Source organism: Giraffa tippelskirchi, chromosome 6 (assembly GCF_054371585.1).
Source record: "Giraffa tippelskirchi isolate mGirTip1 chromosome 6, T2T-mGirTip1v1.2.pri, whole genome shotgun sequence".
NCBI lineage: Eukaryota > Metazoa > Chordata > Mammalia > Artiodactyla > Giraffidae > Giraffa > Giraffa tippelskirchi.
In genome coordinates this window covers 174597565-174613872 of record NC_137280.1, presented here as the reverse complement: position 1 = coordinate 174613872, position 16308 = coordinate 174597565, and positions in this window count along the sequence as shown.

Genomic DNA, 16308 nt, shown 5'->3' with positions numbered 1-16308 from the left:
AAAGTTACGGTTTTTCCAGAAGTCATGTATGGATGTAAAAGTTGGTCCATAAAGAAGGCTGAATGCCAAAGAATCGATACTTTCAAACTGTGGTGTTGAAGAAGACTTTTGAGAGTCCCTAGGAAAGCAAGGGGATCAAACCAGTACATCCTAAAGGAAATCAGTCCTGAATATTCATTGGAAGGACTGATAATGAGGCGAAGTGAATGATAGAGGATGAGATCGTCGGACGGCATCACCAATTCAATCGACATATAGTTAAAATGCATGTAAAAGATATGAAAGGTGAGAGGTTGCATATGGACATAAAGTGCTCTATGTTGCTAGCACTGTAGAGGAAGTATTGAAGTGATAACTCATATGAAATTATAATGATTCAATAATAGATACTGTAATCTATAGTAATCACTAAAAGAACAGGAAGAGAAGCTATAGAAAATTAACAGGTGGAAAATAAAATAGCTAAAGCAGCACACGCGCACACACATATAAACACAAATAGATTAATCCAAAAGAAAGCAAAAAAGCTTTACAAGAGCAAAAAGCAGGTTAGCCAAATGTTGACAGAAAAGAAGTATTAGATGGCAAATATGAAGTAAAGTATATCTTTATAAGTACATTTGATAAAAATGAACAAAATACTCCAAATTAAGAATAAGATTGTTAGATTAGACATTTAAAAACTTAACAAACGCTACTAAATCAAATCCCTTATGACTATACAGTAGAAGTGAGAAATAGATTTAAAGGACTAGATCTGATAGACAGAATACCTGATGAACTATGGATGGAGGTTCCTGACATTGTACAAAAGACAGGAATCAAGACCATCCCCAAGAAAAAGAAATGCAAAAAAGCAAAATGGCTGTCTGAGGAGGCCATACAAATAGCTGTGAAAAGACAGGAAGTGAAAGCAAAGGAGAAAAGGAAAGATATACCCATTTGAATGCAGAGTTCCAAAGAATAGCAAGGAGAGATAAGAAAGCTTTCCTCAGCGATCAATGCAAAGAAATAGAGGAAAACAATAGAATGGGAAAGACTAGAGACCTTTTTAAGCAAATTAGAGACACCAAGGGAACATTTCATGCAAAGATGGGCTCAATAAAGGACAGAAATGATAGGGACCTAACAGAAGCAGAAGATATTAAGAAGAGGTGGCAAGAATACACAGAAGAATTGCACAAAAAAGTATTCATGACCCAGACAATCATGATGGTGTGATCACTCACCTAGAACCAGACATCCTGGAATGTGAAGTCAAGTGGGCCTTAGGAAGCATCACTACGAACAAAGCTAGTGGAGGTGATGGAGTTCCAGTTGAGCTATTTCAAATCCTAAAAGATGACGCTGTGAAAGTACTGCACTCAATATCCCAGCAAATATGGAAAACTCAGCAGTGGCCACAGGACTGGAAAAGGTCAGTTTTCATTCCAATCCCAAAGAAAGGCAATGCCAAAGAATGCTCAAACTACCGCACAATTGCACTCATCTTACACACTAGTAAAGTAATGCTTAAAATTCTCCAAGCCAGGCTTCAGCAATACGTGAACCATGAACTTCCAGATGTTTAAGCTGGTTTTAGAAAAGGCAGAGGAACCAGAGATCAAATTGCCAACATCCGCTGGATCATCAAAAAAGCAAGAGAGTTGCAGAAAAACATCTATTTCTGCTTCATTGCCTATGCCAAAGCCTTTGACTGTGTGGATCACCATAAACTGGAAAATTCTGAGAGAGATGGGCATACCAGACCATCTGATCTGCCTCTTGAGAAACCTGGATGCAGGTCAGGAAGCAACAGTTAGAACTGGACATGGAACAACAGACTGGTTCCAAATAGGAAAAGGAGTACATCAGGCTGTATATTGTCACCCTTCTTATTTAACTTATATGCAGAGTACATCATGAGAATGCTGGGCTGGAGGAAGCACAAGCTGGAATCAAGATTGCCAGGAGAAATATCAGTAACCTCAGATATGCAGATGACACCACCCTTATAGCAGAAAGGGAAGAGGAACTAAAGAACCTCTTGATGAAGGTGAAAGAGGAGAGTGAAAAAGTTGGCCTAAAGCTCAACGTTCAGAAAACTAAGATCATGGCATCTGGTCCCATCACTTCATGGCAGATAGATGGGGAAACAGTGGAAACAGTGGCTGACTTTATTTTTCTGGGCTCCAAAATCACTGCAGATGGTGACTGTAGCCATGAAATTAAAAGACGCTTACTCCTTGGAAAGAAAGTTATGACCAACCTAGACAGCATATTAAAAAGCAGAGACATTACTTTGCCAACAAACGTCCGTCTCGTCAAGGCTATGGTTTTTCCAGTGGTCATGTATGGTTGTGAGAGTTGGACTATAAAGAAAGCTGAGCGCCAAAGAATTGATGCTTTTGAACTGTGGTGTTGGAGAAGACTCTTGAGAGTCCCCTGGACTGCAAGGAGATCCAACCAGTCCATCCTAAAGGAGATCAGTCCTGGGTGTTCATGGGAAGGACTGATATTGAAACTGAAACTCCAATACTTTGGCCACTTGATGCGAAGAGCTGACTCATTGGAAAAGACCCTGATGCTGGGAAAGATTGAGGGCAGGAGGAGAAGGGGACGATAGAGGATGAGATGGCTGGATGGCATCTCTGACTCGATGGACATGGGTTTGGGTGGACTTAAGGTGTTGGTGATGGACAGGGAGGCCTGGCGTGCTGCGGTTCATGGGGTTGCAAAGAGTCGGACACAATTTAGCGACTGAACTGAACTGAACTCCTAAGAGCAACATCTTAATACGAGTCTATAGAGTGATTGAAATCCAAAAGACTGGATAATATCAATAGATAAACCATGCAAATATAAAGTAAAGGAAGCAAATTATATGGCTATATAAATATTACAGACAATATATATTAAAGCCAGAGTATTGCTGGAGATACAAGAGTAAAATTATATAGTGATAAAGAAGGAAATCAATTGGAAAATATGACCAATCTAAATTTTTATGCAATCAGCATGCAGATTCAAAATATATATGAAATTACCATTCACAATACTTCATAAATTGATAATACCTGCAGTTAAAACATATCAGTAAGGGCAAAGAAAATACTAATAACACAATTAACAAACCTGACCTAATTAACAGACATAATTGTCATATAGTGTGCCATCTATATAATGAACATAATTAACAGACCTAATTGTCACACAGTGTGCCCTACATTTAACACAGACAAAAACTCAAACTATTTTCAGGCACACACAGTGCACTTACCACAATGATAGGGGATGATCTTTGTAAAGTAAAATGTTGCCGTCTCATCTGGCCATTGCTTCATGGCCAATCTACCAGGTATCCTAGCAGAACTTCTGTTAACTTATGAGTGTATCTTACATAAGGAAAATGAGCAAAATTCTATGGCACTTTTCTGTCTTATGAGTTAACATTGCTCATGCAATTAAAGAAAGCTGCAACCTCATGACGAATGTCTCAAGGGCTGTTGTTTTTGTCATGGAAGATCAGTTATTTCTTTTACATAAAAAAATATTATATGTACAGAAAGAGGAAGGAAAAAATGTTTTCCTTTTAACTGAAAAATTAAGTTTACTTCCAAGTATTTATGTTGCTGATCTCTTCTTTTAGTTATGCATATATAATTTATATTTCCTAAATAGAAAGTCTCCTTGATGTTGACATTAGGATGAATGTGCCTATCTGGCAGTTGGTCCAAATTGCCATTAATAATGCGAAGGTCATAGGGTCTACTATTCATTGGCCAGTGAGTATTGTATCATATTATGCCTGTAATAAACCTCTAGCTTGGCTGGGCATTTTATAAAATGTGTGTGGCTAAAATGGGAAGTAAAATATAAAATGTAGATGGATCAGCACAAACAATTAGAAAAAAACTGCTTAAAGAGCATGCCCTTTGAATCAATAACATCATCTTTGTTTAACAAGCACAGCCCCTTGATTTATCAGAAAAGACTCAGATTCATCCCTCATTAATGAAAGACTGTGCTGCAGGCTTTGTTTACTTAGAAAACCAAATTGGAACCAATGCTGTTAGGTTGCACTTGTCTGTGGTCTCGATAATTTGCAGTGAGCAAAATATGTTTGCAGCCTTGACAAACTAGAAATTATGTATTTCATATAAAGCAAGTTATATAAAAGTGAAGCCAGCTCAATTTTAAGACAAAACCATAATCACTTATTCTTAAAGCAATCATCTGCAAATTATGATATTAAGAGAAGACTGGTCTAAAACAGAGCTAAAAATTCCATCTTAAAAAATAAAAATCTCATTTTGGGCTTTCCAGGGCCAGAAGTCATCAAAAAAGATAAATGTAAGATCATACAAAGTTTATCTTAAACTTTGTAAATTGGCAAAATCAGACACCTTAGTCTGAAGGAAGGTATATTTGATATGTAAGGCAAATAATTCAGCATGATATGTAGTTCATACAATGCTCAGAGAATTAATTTCACAGATTTATCCCTGGAAATTCATATTAAAGTAGGAACTCACTTTGAATTTTCTGATTTCTGGTCCGTATGTATCTTTGGCTAATGCACAGAAATGTGGGTAAGACTTGACATTTCAATTTTTAATTAATTATTCAACTAAATATCTTGCTTGAATGTACCATAGGAAGTGAAAGTAAGAACGTTGACTAAAATGTCATTATTTTTCACAAACTATACCAAAGGGCAGCTTAATGGGTAGCAGTTTCACAAATAATTAGACTAAATTATAAAATGTCAAAATAAATGAACAGACATGCCCTTTGATGTGTTTTCTTTATTTAAAACATTACTGATTTGCATATAGGCCAATTTGCCAAATTGGCAACATTTAGTTGTTCTTTCCTGCATTCATGTGAATCATCTTGTTTTATCTATTTAGGTGCTGTTTCCAATCTATAAAGCTGCTATTCCTAAGGTAAGATTCTGGAAGTTTTTCTTCTGCTGAAAGGAAATTTATATTTATCTGATAATTTCCCATTGTAAAATAAGGGTTTTTTGTATACAACATGATTTAATCAGTAATGTTAAAAACTTACCTAACCAAAATCAGTTCCGTCATTCCAGATTCCTTGAAATCTTCTCCATTAATTACTAATAATTTAAATGCCTACATGTATACGTGCAGTCCCAATTCCTGAATTATGTATTCAAAATAAGGGAATATAACCTTGTATACTTTCTTCATTACCTTCTACTATTTAGTATTCATAAAGTTACTACCTTAATTATTCACAACCCTTTAATGATCAACTTCCTATTGATTTCAGTTGTTACTTCTAACTCATCCTTTGAGCCATTAATACCTGATTTATTAACCCATCAGCATGTAATCAATGATTTTTCTGAAATCACTAATATCCTCTATCAGTTAACTTCTGTTTCTCGAAACCAGGAAATCTCAGTGGCGTACAAAACCATGCCCTTATTTCATGCACATGGATGCCTCTACTGGAGGGCTGAGCTGCTTTTGGCTGGGCTGGGGGACAGCTGCACTGAGTGTAGGTGATGTGTGCCCTGTGATCTCCTGTTCTTCTTGGGCTAGTAAACTGGCCAGGGCATGGTCTTTTCATAGCGATGGCAAACGTGCAGGATATGTGGAGACAACGAGAGGCCTCTTGAGGCCTACATTTGTAACTGGCAACTCACATTTCTGTGCGTGTTTACTTGGCCAGAGTAAGTCCCACAGCTGAGCCCTACGTGGAGAGGTTGGGGAGCAAATTGTCTTTTGCGTCACAAATGGCAAAGTTATAAAACAAAGGTCATCAGTGCCAGGAGAGGTGGCCAACTAGGGCCACGCAGCTTTCAACAGCCCGAAGGGTGATTTCTCCTAAGACGGCTTCCTTCTGTGACCTCTTAAGAACTGGTAGTTTCTTAATCTCAGTTCCCTTGATCTAGCTTTCCCTCTACTCTTCATTTTTTTGCATCTTGCTTCTCAAAAGTTGGCAATTCGTAAGCCTCCTTATAAAAGTCATTTTTTCCTCATTCTAATTTTCCTCCCTGAATGGTCTCTTGTAGTTACAGGGTATCTATTATTACATATATTCTGAAAACACTTAAATTTAAATTTTCACCCCTCATTTCTCACCCGAGTGTCAGACTCAATTTTCTGAATCTGTATTAGACTTTTTAGCCTGAAAGACTTAAAAATCCCAAACTCAGTATGTCCAAAACCTAATTATTGCTAGATATTTCAATTATCAAACCTATTCTGCTTTCTTTAAATATATCAATGACATCATCTTATACCTAGATACACCAGCTGAATTCTCAGAAACAAAGTTAGCAACTTTCCCTTTCAAATCCTCCAAATTTAATCAGTTGCTAAATCCTGTTGAGTCTACCAAATCCCTCTCCTAATATTTCCACAGCTCTCTCACTAATTTATTTGACAAATTTTATTAAAACTAAATTGCTGTCAAGGTATTGTGTTAAGCCATGTTAAATGCCCAGAAAGAACTTAAGTCTCATATAGGATGTAAATATTAAGATAATGATAAAGACCCAAATAGCGTGTATACCTTGAAGGGATAATTTTTAGTGAGGTGTATCAGGGACAAGGCAATGTTCTAACTAGCTTTTGGAATAAGTTATAAAACATACAAGTAGGATTTTATATGAGAAGAACATAAGATGGCAAGGAAGAAGACTTTTCAATATAAAGAAAATTAATAAGTATGATTTAAAAAAGTTGGAGTATTTAAGATGAAATCCCAGGAAGTTTGGGATATAGCCAGTATTTTGACTTCCTCTCGCTGTATGGGTCCAATTATTAAGTACATTAGACAGACATGTTCTGTTCTTTATATTTTAAGGGATAGGCACAATTTACACTAGAAGTGCCGAGTTCAGCGTCTACGTGCAGACAGTGCCTGGCAGTGGAAGTGGTACTAGTGAGGAGTTTTATTAGTGACACCAGTGTGTGTGAACTCTGCACACATATGTTTTATGCTGCAATATTTTTTGTATTGTTAGCTTTCAGTAACTTTGTTTCTTATCAACTTTTTGTGCAAGTTTTTAAACTCCCTAGTGTCTGGTGAGCTGATCAACATGCCTCCAATGTACCATTTCTCTACCTTAAGTTAATCACAACCAGTGTTACTTGTGTTCAGCAGAGCCCTGACGTTGATCAGATTTTCTAGAAGAGAACTTCAAAGTGAGGATTTTTGTGCTAGAGATTCACTAAGGAGTACCATTCAAGGTTAAAGAATGTGTCAGGCAGGAGAGGGAATTGTGTCCACATGGACACAATTTCAGGAAAAGTCCTATGAAGGGTGAATCTAGTCTCCTCCCCAGGGGGAGCTCTGTATTGTAAGTTACACCCCTAGAGACTATCTTCTTCAGCACAATGATCGTGGGTTTGTACTTATACACAGCTCAGTTATTGGAGAAATCCCACTTCCGGGGGGCTTCTAGCTGTCTGCATTTTTAGGCAAAGCAACTCCAGTGGTTGCGTGGTGGTCCCCCAAGGACAGCTGCAGTTGTAGGCTATGCGCAGAAACACAGAAGTTCCAAGACAGCAGAAGAGAAACTCACAGAAATGACGACAGAAAGTTTTTAGATGAAGCACTGACAGTGCTAGCTATAGACTAAAATGGGTAAAAAATATATATATAATTGAGTTTCAGGTAATATTTTCATGGAAAACTAAATGAATCTTCATTAGTTATCTCCCCTATTAGGGGTACAAACAATGGAAATGCTGTTCATATTCAGGCATTCTCATCTAGCAGAAAGTGACTTGAAGTGAGAGACAGCATGGAATAATGGTTAAGAGCACGGTGAAGTGAAAGTGAAAGCGAAAGTCGCTCAGTCGAGTCCGACTCTTTGTGACCCCATGGGCTATACAGTCCATGGAATTCTCCAGGCCAGAATACCAGATTGGGTAGCATTTCCCTTCTCCAGGGGATCTTCCCAACCCAGGGATCGAACCCAGGTTTCCTGCATTGCAGGTGTATTCTTTACCAGCTGAGAAATCTAACTGCCTTGGACAAATTTCAGCTTTGCTGCTTGTTAAAGAGTAGCCTTGGTAAGTTACATAACATCTTCATGTCTCAGTTCTGCATGAGTAGAATCAAGGTTAACCATAATATGTACATCAAAGAGTCTGTGTATTCAGTTAGAATTCCTATAAAACTCAGAGCAGTGTTTGTCTCATGATAAGTAGTAACTATGTTTAACAAATAAATACATGTAGTTGTGAAATATCTAATTAAATTAGTATCTGCATTCCCAACCATGTCTCTGGTATAGAATATTACAAACGAGATACATTCAAGGCCGGTGCATTTGAATGCTGGGTGTTAAAGGTTTTGAGCATACAGAAGTATACTATTTTTGGTACGTGCATTACACCTTTTTCTTCCTGTTGAAGGCAGGGGTTCCCGTGATGTGCATCTTGAAGGGAAGCAGGACCTTGCCTCATTTTTCCTCTCTGCTGGTTAAGGTATCAGCGTATTGGCCAGGTTCATAAATCAGATTCTTCCTTTCCAGGACCTTGACTCAGGATGGCGAGACTAAAGCTCCTGGGGCAGGTGAGCGCAGTACAGAGGCAGTGGTGGCGTTAATGGTAGGGGTGTACCAGCAATAGCATTTGAAGGGGACTGTTCCTTTAGAACGCCTTGGCCACCCTTTTGGCACCCATCTCCCTCGATTTCTGCTCACTTTCTGAGCCTGGTTTTCTAGTCTTCCCAGCTGCTTTGTGATTTACCCAATACTCTGAAAATAAAGTCCTTTTATGCGTTAGTCAGATAGCCTCGACTCTACTGCTGCAACCAAGAACCTATGTGACCCACAAGCCTTGTCTTGAAAAAGTATATGGAGAGGGAAAGAATATGAAAGAAAATGTATAGAAACTATTTAGTGAAAACAATCTGTCAGAGGTGTGTGTATGAACGTTGTTGTACATGGGTCTGAGAATTTCTAAATTAAGTAAATTTTAGAAGCTACTCAAATCTCTCATTCATAGTTGCCAATGGACAAGAAAATGTGTGCATTAAATGCAGCTTTTCTTGGATAGATATTAAAAAGCTAGTAGAATGTATGCTTGAGGTCAGTTTTTTAAAACTAGTGATCATTTTTTTGAATCAATGGCTTATACAGTCATATATTCTTGGGCTAGATTGTCTGGGTTTAAAATCTGTGTCCATCATATACTACTTTATTAGTGTCACTGAGCCTCTGTTTGCTTACTGACAAAAAAAGAATATAACTGCAAGTTCTTTATATGGCTGTTGAAAAGCTTAAATGAATTATTTGTATGTGAAGAGCTTAGAATGAAGCCTGCCCTCTGTGATACTTCCACTTTGATGATAGTAAGTATCTTCTCCCCTTCATCATCATCATTATTATTCTTGTTGCTATTACTATTGTTATTGTTATTTGATAGCTAACTTGTACTAGTATATGATATTTTCTCAAAATTCTTTTTATAACTAAAATCACAAAATATATCACCTTCTAATCCATATACCAGATTTCTAGTTCATTTGTCCTATTTGTAACACTGTCATTTTGGCCTTTTTATGTCTTCATGAATAAATATTACACATACAATAGTTAATATTTGGAAAGTAGTCTCATAGGAGTTAGGATTAAAAATTGGCCACACACATTAATATATCCCTACTTTATTTCTTATCCTTAAATCTGAGGCTTCTTTTAAAATTTGCTTAGAATTATACCCAAAATGGTTAATGTGTACAAATTAAGTACAGATATAATTTGTACACTTAAATGAAATAAATCATTTTTATTTTAGAAGCATTATATACAGTATTTTCAATTTAATAAAACTCTGATAAGGGATTTTAAGAAATTTCCATGTATTCCTTTTTATAATATTGAATTTCAGGTTAACACTGTAATATAGTATTATATAGAGACTATTTTGGCTGAGTCTGTATTATACCATTCTATACAAGATAGGATACACCAGATGGAATTAACTAAGAAATTCATCCAGTGGCAAGAAGGTGTATAGAAAAATTTCAAGGTCAGCATTTACACTATTTTCCACTTCCAGTTCTCAAGTAGCCTTTTAAAAACACACTCGGCACATTTTATCTGCAAGGAAGTATCAATCTAGGGAAGAAAATATTTTCAATTCTCAGTTCTTATGACAGCTTCAAGGGTAAAGTATTACAGAAGAGTTCTGAAAATTTTTAGGAGATGAAACAAGAGCTGTACTTCAGAATAATGAACAAGATACTGTGGCTCATAAATGCACCCTATGCCTAAAATATCAAGAAGAGTCATTTCTTATGTATTAGGTCACTGTTGTAGGAAGATGAAGTTTTCTACTTTATCTCCCTGGTGGTAATGCCATTCAATTTTCAAAGAAATTTGAATTTATAACTGAGGGTACTTTAATTGAAATTTTATAAGTCAGATAAGTTTTGAAAATTGTTTGATTTCTCAGAATAAATATAATTCATGCATATCACTAAATTTGATGCAAAAAATGTCTATCTTCTAGTATCGATATATCAGTATTCCAGAATCACAAATTGAAATGTCCATCTTTAAGTACACATATATTTTATCTGTTGGCTTATAATTATTTTAATTGAAGCAATGGAATACATTTGCACAAATGAATTGTACAAATGAAGTATCAGGTATGTATTTCAGCAAATGGACTTTAAGGTAATACTTAAAATAACTACAGTGGAAATATCAACTTGGAATATTTTAATGTTTAAGTATCACAATATACTATAAGCACAAAGTGGCTAATGCCATTACCATTTATTTCTGATTAAAACAAAGTTAGCCATAGCTACTAAAATAATACTTAACAGTAAACAGTTTCTCTTGTTTTTAAAGGATGGCAGCAGAAGTCAGGGTGTGGAAACAGAAGGACTTGAGGAAGATGCTGTACTGCTCTGTGACGGTCAAATAATTACCATGCTTGAATATATGCCACCTAGACATGCACATGCCCAAATATACCCTATACAGAAACAGTTTGAGTTTTCACTGGCAATGTCTTTTAAAACCTCTGCTACTTTTATGATCAGATCATTCTGTTTTCATGGGTATAATCTTATACCTAACAGTAACGTTGAAAAAATGCTGCTTACATAGCTTTTGATTCTATACGAAAACCAATAAGGGTTTTGTCATCAGCACCATAGTCTCCAGAATCTGAGAAATGTGTTATCTACTTGTCAAAAGGAACCTTGCTGATGTAGTTTAATTGAGAATAAAAGGTTATCCTGGAATTTCCAGATGGGCGCAATGGAACCACAGAGGGACGCAAGAAAGTCAAAGTCAGGAGAAGGAGAGGGGATGATGGAGACAGAAGTTGGAGTGTTGTACTTTATAGACAGAAGAAGGGACCGCAAGCTAAGGAATGCCAGCGGAGAGGAAAAGGAAAAGGACTGTTTCCTGGAGCCGCCAGGAGGGACTGGCACCACTAAACCTTGACTTTGGCTCCGGAACACTCGTGTCAGAATCCAACCTCCAGAATTGTGAGAGAATTAATTTGTTTTATTCAGAGACATTAAGTGTTTGGAAATCTGTCACAGCAGAAATAGGAAACTAATGGAATTTTCTACATACATTAGTTATTTTTTTATAATTTCACAAAATTAGAAGGCAGGCAATGCTAACCTAGCAGCAATGCTTCAGTATACATCTTCTAATTCATATAAACCATTCTGGTTCTGACCTAGGTGTTCAAACTGAGTTACTTATATTGTAGTATGCTTATTTCAGTTATCTAATTACTGGCTAGAAACATAATTATATTGCTTAAATTGTTATTTATATTCTATTCTTTCCAATCATAAACTTAACCTAATATCATCAATAATTTGGAAAATAGAAAAAAACTAAAAAAATTTTCTGATCTACTAATTTAATATGTTTTGATTTATAGATGTACGTCCTTCAAGTTTAAAAAATAAGTATAATGTAATTAATTATAATAGTTCTATGTGTTTATAATCATAACATGTATATGCTATTTTGTATGATTTTTATCATTTAATATCATTGACTGATTTAATAAACTTAGAAAGCGATGACTATGTTTATATATTACTTACTCATAAAAATGAGAGGGATTTTTAGGTTGTACATAGATTCTGGAAAGTTTTTTCCTAACTTCCAAATAGTTTAGGAAGATGTTATGGAAAAGAAAAGATTTCAGTAAATGAAAAAGAAGCCACTTGGTAACCCGAACGGGCAAGTGCAGTGGGAAAGGGATGCCAGGCCAGGAACGCTTATGAATGCGTCCGCAGAGATTTGGAGGAGTAGTGTCTGCATGCTCAGCTGTGTCTGACTCTGTGCAACCCTAGCCTATCAGGATCCTCTGTTCATGGTTTTTTCCAGGCAAGAATATTGGAGTAGATTGCCATTTCCTCCTCCAGGGGAATCTTCCCGACTCAGGGATTGAACCTGCATCTCCTGTGTCTCCAGAGTCGGCAACTGGATTCCTTCCCATTGAGCCATCTGGGAAGCCCATTGGAGGTAGAAGTAGAATAACCAAAGGAGACAAAAAGTCACCCAGAAGAGGTGTGAAGAGGAGAAAGTCACATCTGATGCCTAACACAGTCGGAGAGCACTTCAAGGTCTCAAATCAAAGGATAAAGCAATGGACAAATGAAGATGGAAAGTGAAGCAGAAGAAATCTCAAGTGTAAGGTGCCTGCAAGATGGTGGCTTCCTGGAAAGTGTTTACAGAAATTTTGGCTAAGCTATTATATGACTAAAACATGATATAAAGAGATCCTGTGTTAACAGGTATACAAAATTGTGAATGAGCTCAGTCGCTCAGTCATGTCTGACACTTTGCGACCCCATGCATCGCAGCATGCCAGGCCTCCCTGTCTATCACCAACTCCCGGAGTTTACCCAAACCCATGTCCATCAAGTCGGTGATGCCATCCAACCATCTCATCCTCTGTAGTCCCCTTCTCCTCCTGCCCTCAATCCTTCCCAGCATTAGGGTCTTTTCCAATGAGTCAACTCTTCGCATAAGGTGGCCAAAGTATTGGAGTTTCAGCTTCAACATCAGTCCTTCCAATGAACACCCAGGTTGGATCTCCTTGCAGTCCAAGGGACTCTCAAGAGTCTTCTCCAACACCACAGTTCAAAAGCATCAGTTCTTCGGCGCTCAGCTTTCTTCACCATCCAACTCTCACATCCATACATGACCACTGGAAAAAACATAGCCTTGACTAGATGGACTTTGTTGGCAGAGTAATTTCTCTGCTTTTCAATAGGCTATCTAGGTTGGTCATAACCTTCCTTCCAAGGAGTAAGCATCTTTTAATTTCATGGCTGCAATCACCATCAGCAGTGATTTTGGAGCCCCCAAAAATAAAGTCTGACATTGTTTCCACTGTTTCCCCATCTATTTCCCATGAAGTGAAGGGACCAGATGCCATGATCTTAGTTTTCTGAATGTTGAGCTTTAAGCCAACTTTTTCATTCTTCTCTCTCACTTTCATCAAGAGGCTCTTTAGTTCTTCTTCGCTTTCTGCCAAAAGGGTGGTGTCATCTGCATATCTGAGGTTATTGATATTTCTCCCAGAAATCTTGATTCCAGCTTGTGTTTCTTCCAGCCCAGAGTTTCTCATGATGTACTCTGCATATAAGTTAAATAAGCAGGGTGACAATATACAGCCTTGACGGACTCCTTTTCCTATTTGGAACCAGTCTGTTGTTCCATGTTCAGTTCTCACTGTTGCTTCCTGACCTGCATACAGGTTTCTTAAGAGACAGGTCAGATGGTCTGGTATTCCCATCTCTTTCAGAATTTTCCACAGTTTATTGTGATCCACACAGTCAAAGGCTTTGGCATAGTCAATAAAGCAGAAATAGATGTTCTTCTGGAACTTACTTGCTTTTTTGATGATCCAGCGGATGTTGGCAATTTGATCTCTGGTTCCTCCGCCTTTTCTAAAACCAGCTTGACTATACATGAAGAATAAGATACTGTATACAGGAGTTAGATGCAGTTATTTTAAGGTATCTTGCTTAATGAATTACACTCTTGGTAATGTTGAATTCTTTTTGAATAAGAGAATGTTAGAGGAAGATTTCTCATCAAAGATGTTTAGCCATTGTTAAGCCATGCTGAAACAGGGTAGAAGAATGTTCTGGTAAATATAATTCAATGTAAATCCTTGACAGAGAATAAACTTTTCTTGGAACCCCAGAAGCCAGTGGATAGTATCATGATATGCTTTTTTTTCTTAAGGCAATCAAACACTGAAAATGACCACTGGCATTCTGAATAGCAAATGAGACTCAACAGGCTCAGAAGTTTCTCAGGGGTGAAGTGATTCTGTGAGAACACAACCGCTTTCTGCCCCGCTTTGACAGCTGGCGTGGGCGCACATCTTCATCTGCAGCGGTAGCCGGCCTCCCTGGCAGCCCGCAGGGGTCTCTCCCGGCCCTCACGCCCTTGTGTCCTCCCCTCCTACATGGACCACAGTTGGTCTGAGTGACCAGCAGCATAAGCAGAAATGATAAGACATGACTTCCACGTTCATAGTATGAAAGAGCACGGCTTCTGTCTTGGGAGCTCTGTTGCTCCTCTCTCCTCACTTTCAGATCACTCACTTTGAGGAAAGTCAGCTTTCATTTCACGAGGACACACAGGCAGAACAGGAAGAGCTCACGTGGCAAAGAACTGTGGCTTCTGGCCAATGGCTAGAGAGGAACTATTGCCTGCTGACAAGCACACAAGTAAGTTTGGAAGTGGATTCTCAGCCCCAGTCAAGCCTTGAGATGTTTGCAACTCTGGCAAACAGCTAACGGCAACCTTGTGAGAAAACCCGGTTCAGGGCCATCCCTCACTGCTGCTACAAGACTCCTGACTCCTAGAAACTGCGGTTATGCAACTGAAGGTAACTAGGACGCTGGCTCTTAATGCTTCTGCTAAATGAACACAGAGCACAGAAAAGGCTTCTGCACTGGAAATATTAGAGAGCTCAAGAGTAGAGTTTTGCCCGGTAAAGAAGGAGGGGGAAGGATAAGCTTTCCAGGCAGGGGTGACATTCCCGCATGTATCTCCTGCTTTCTTTGATTTAATGTTTAGGCTAATGAGATTATATAACTATTCCCCAAGTACACCTGAAATGTTTTTGCTCTTACCTTGCTTTCCCTCTATGTTTCACTGTTATACATTCATGTCTATTTATCCTTTAGATTTCCTTCTACTTTCTACTCAGAGATCAAATCATTTTGTGAATTAATGATTCATTTTGTAATTTCACCCACTAAAGTAATATTTTTCTCATTTGTGCTACCACAGAAAGCTGCACATCTCCTCTTCACTTTTCACTGTTGGTCTGTTTTATCATAATTGGATACTGGTTTTCTAAATTAGATTTTAAGCTCTTTGAGAGAAGCACCTATGAAAGAATTGTTTTTCTTATGCCTCAGCACTTATAGGATTGAATTGAATTAAAATAAGCTCTGGACATAAAAAAAAATTATAGAGTTACCTATGCTACAATTGTAGTAATATCACTGCATTTCTTCATGTTTAATGTAATATAGAGGAGAAAATCAACTTTGGAATCAAAAGAACATAATCCCACTTGGATTTACCAGATGGTAATTAGACAGTCTGGGGTTTGTTTTTCTTTCCCACCTTCTCTCTTTTTAAATTAAAAAAATTCTAGGTCTATTTTCTCATATACAATAGAATGTTAGACTTTCCTAAATAGAACTATAAATCTTACAAAATATGCATATAAAATAATCTCGTTCATGTTTCTTATAGAGACTCAATGCAAATTAGAAAACAAAAACAGCATTCTAGTTGAGATTTAGAAACATATTATAGATATCAATAGGATGAGTTAACTCTTTTGGATTAGTCATATTAGAATTTTGATGGAATTTGCAGCCAATTAGCATTTAATTTCTAGGCAAAACACAATTTAGTACTAATTCATTTTCAAATTGCTACTGCAGGATAAGAGAATGGCACATTTCTTGTGGTATTTATATGCTGAAATCACTAAGGTTGAGGCTAAAAAAACTACTTATTCAGTAAGTGGAACTTATACACAAGTGCTTAAAATGCCAACAAGTTCTGGTTTATATCAGTTAATTTCTCAAAAGACTTTTTTTTTTCCTTAAACAAAACATCATGAGTGTACAGCTGCGGAATATGTGAAAAGGAGTTTAATGGTATACTCTTCAATCAATGAGACATTTTAAAAATGCACACAGCATTGTTTCAGCAAATGGCCTACATGTAAACTTTCAAAATTTGTACTAATTCCAGTAGTTTAGGAGATTGAAAGAAAGTCAGCCATACCTGTGGGAGTT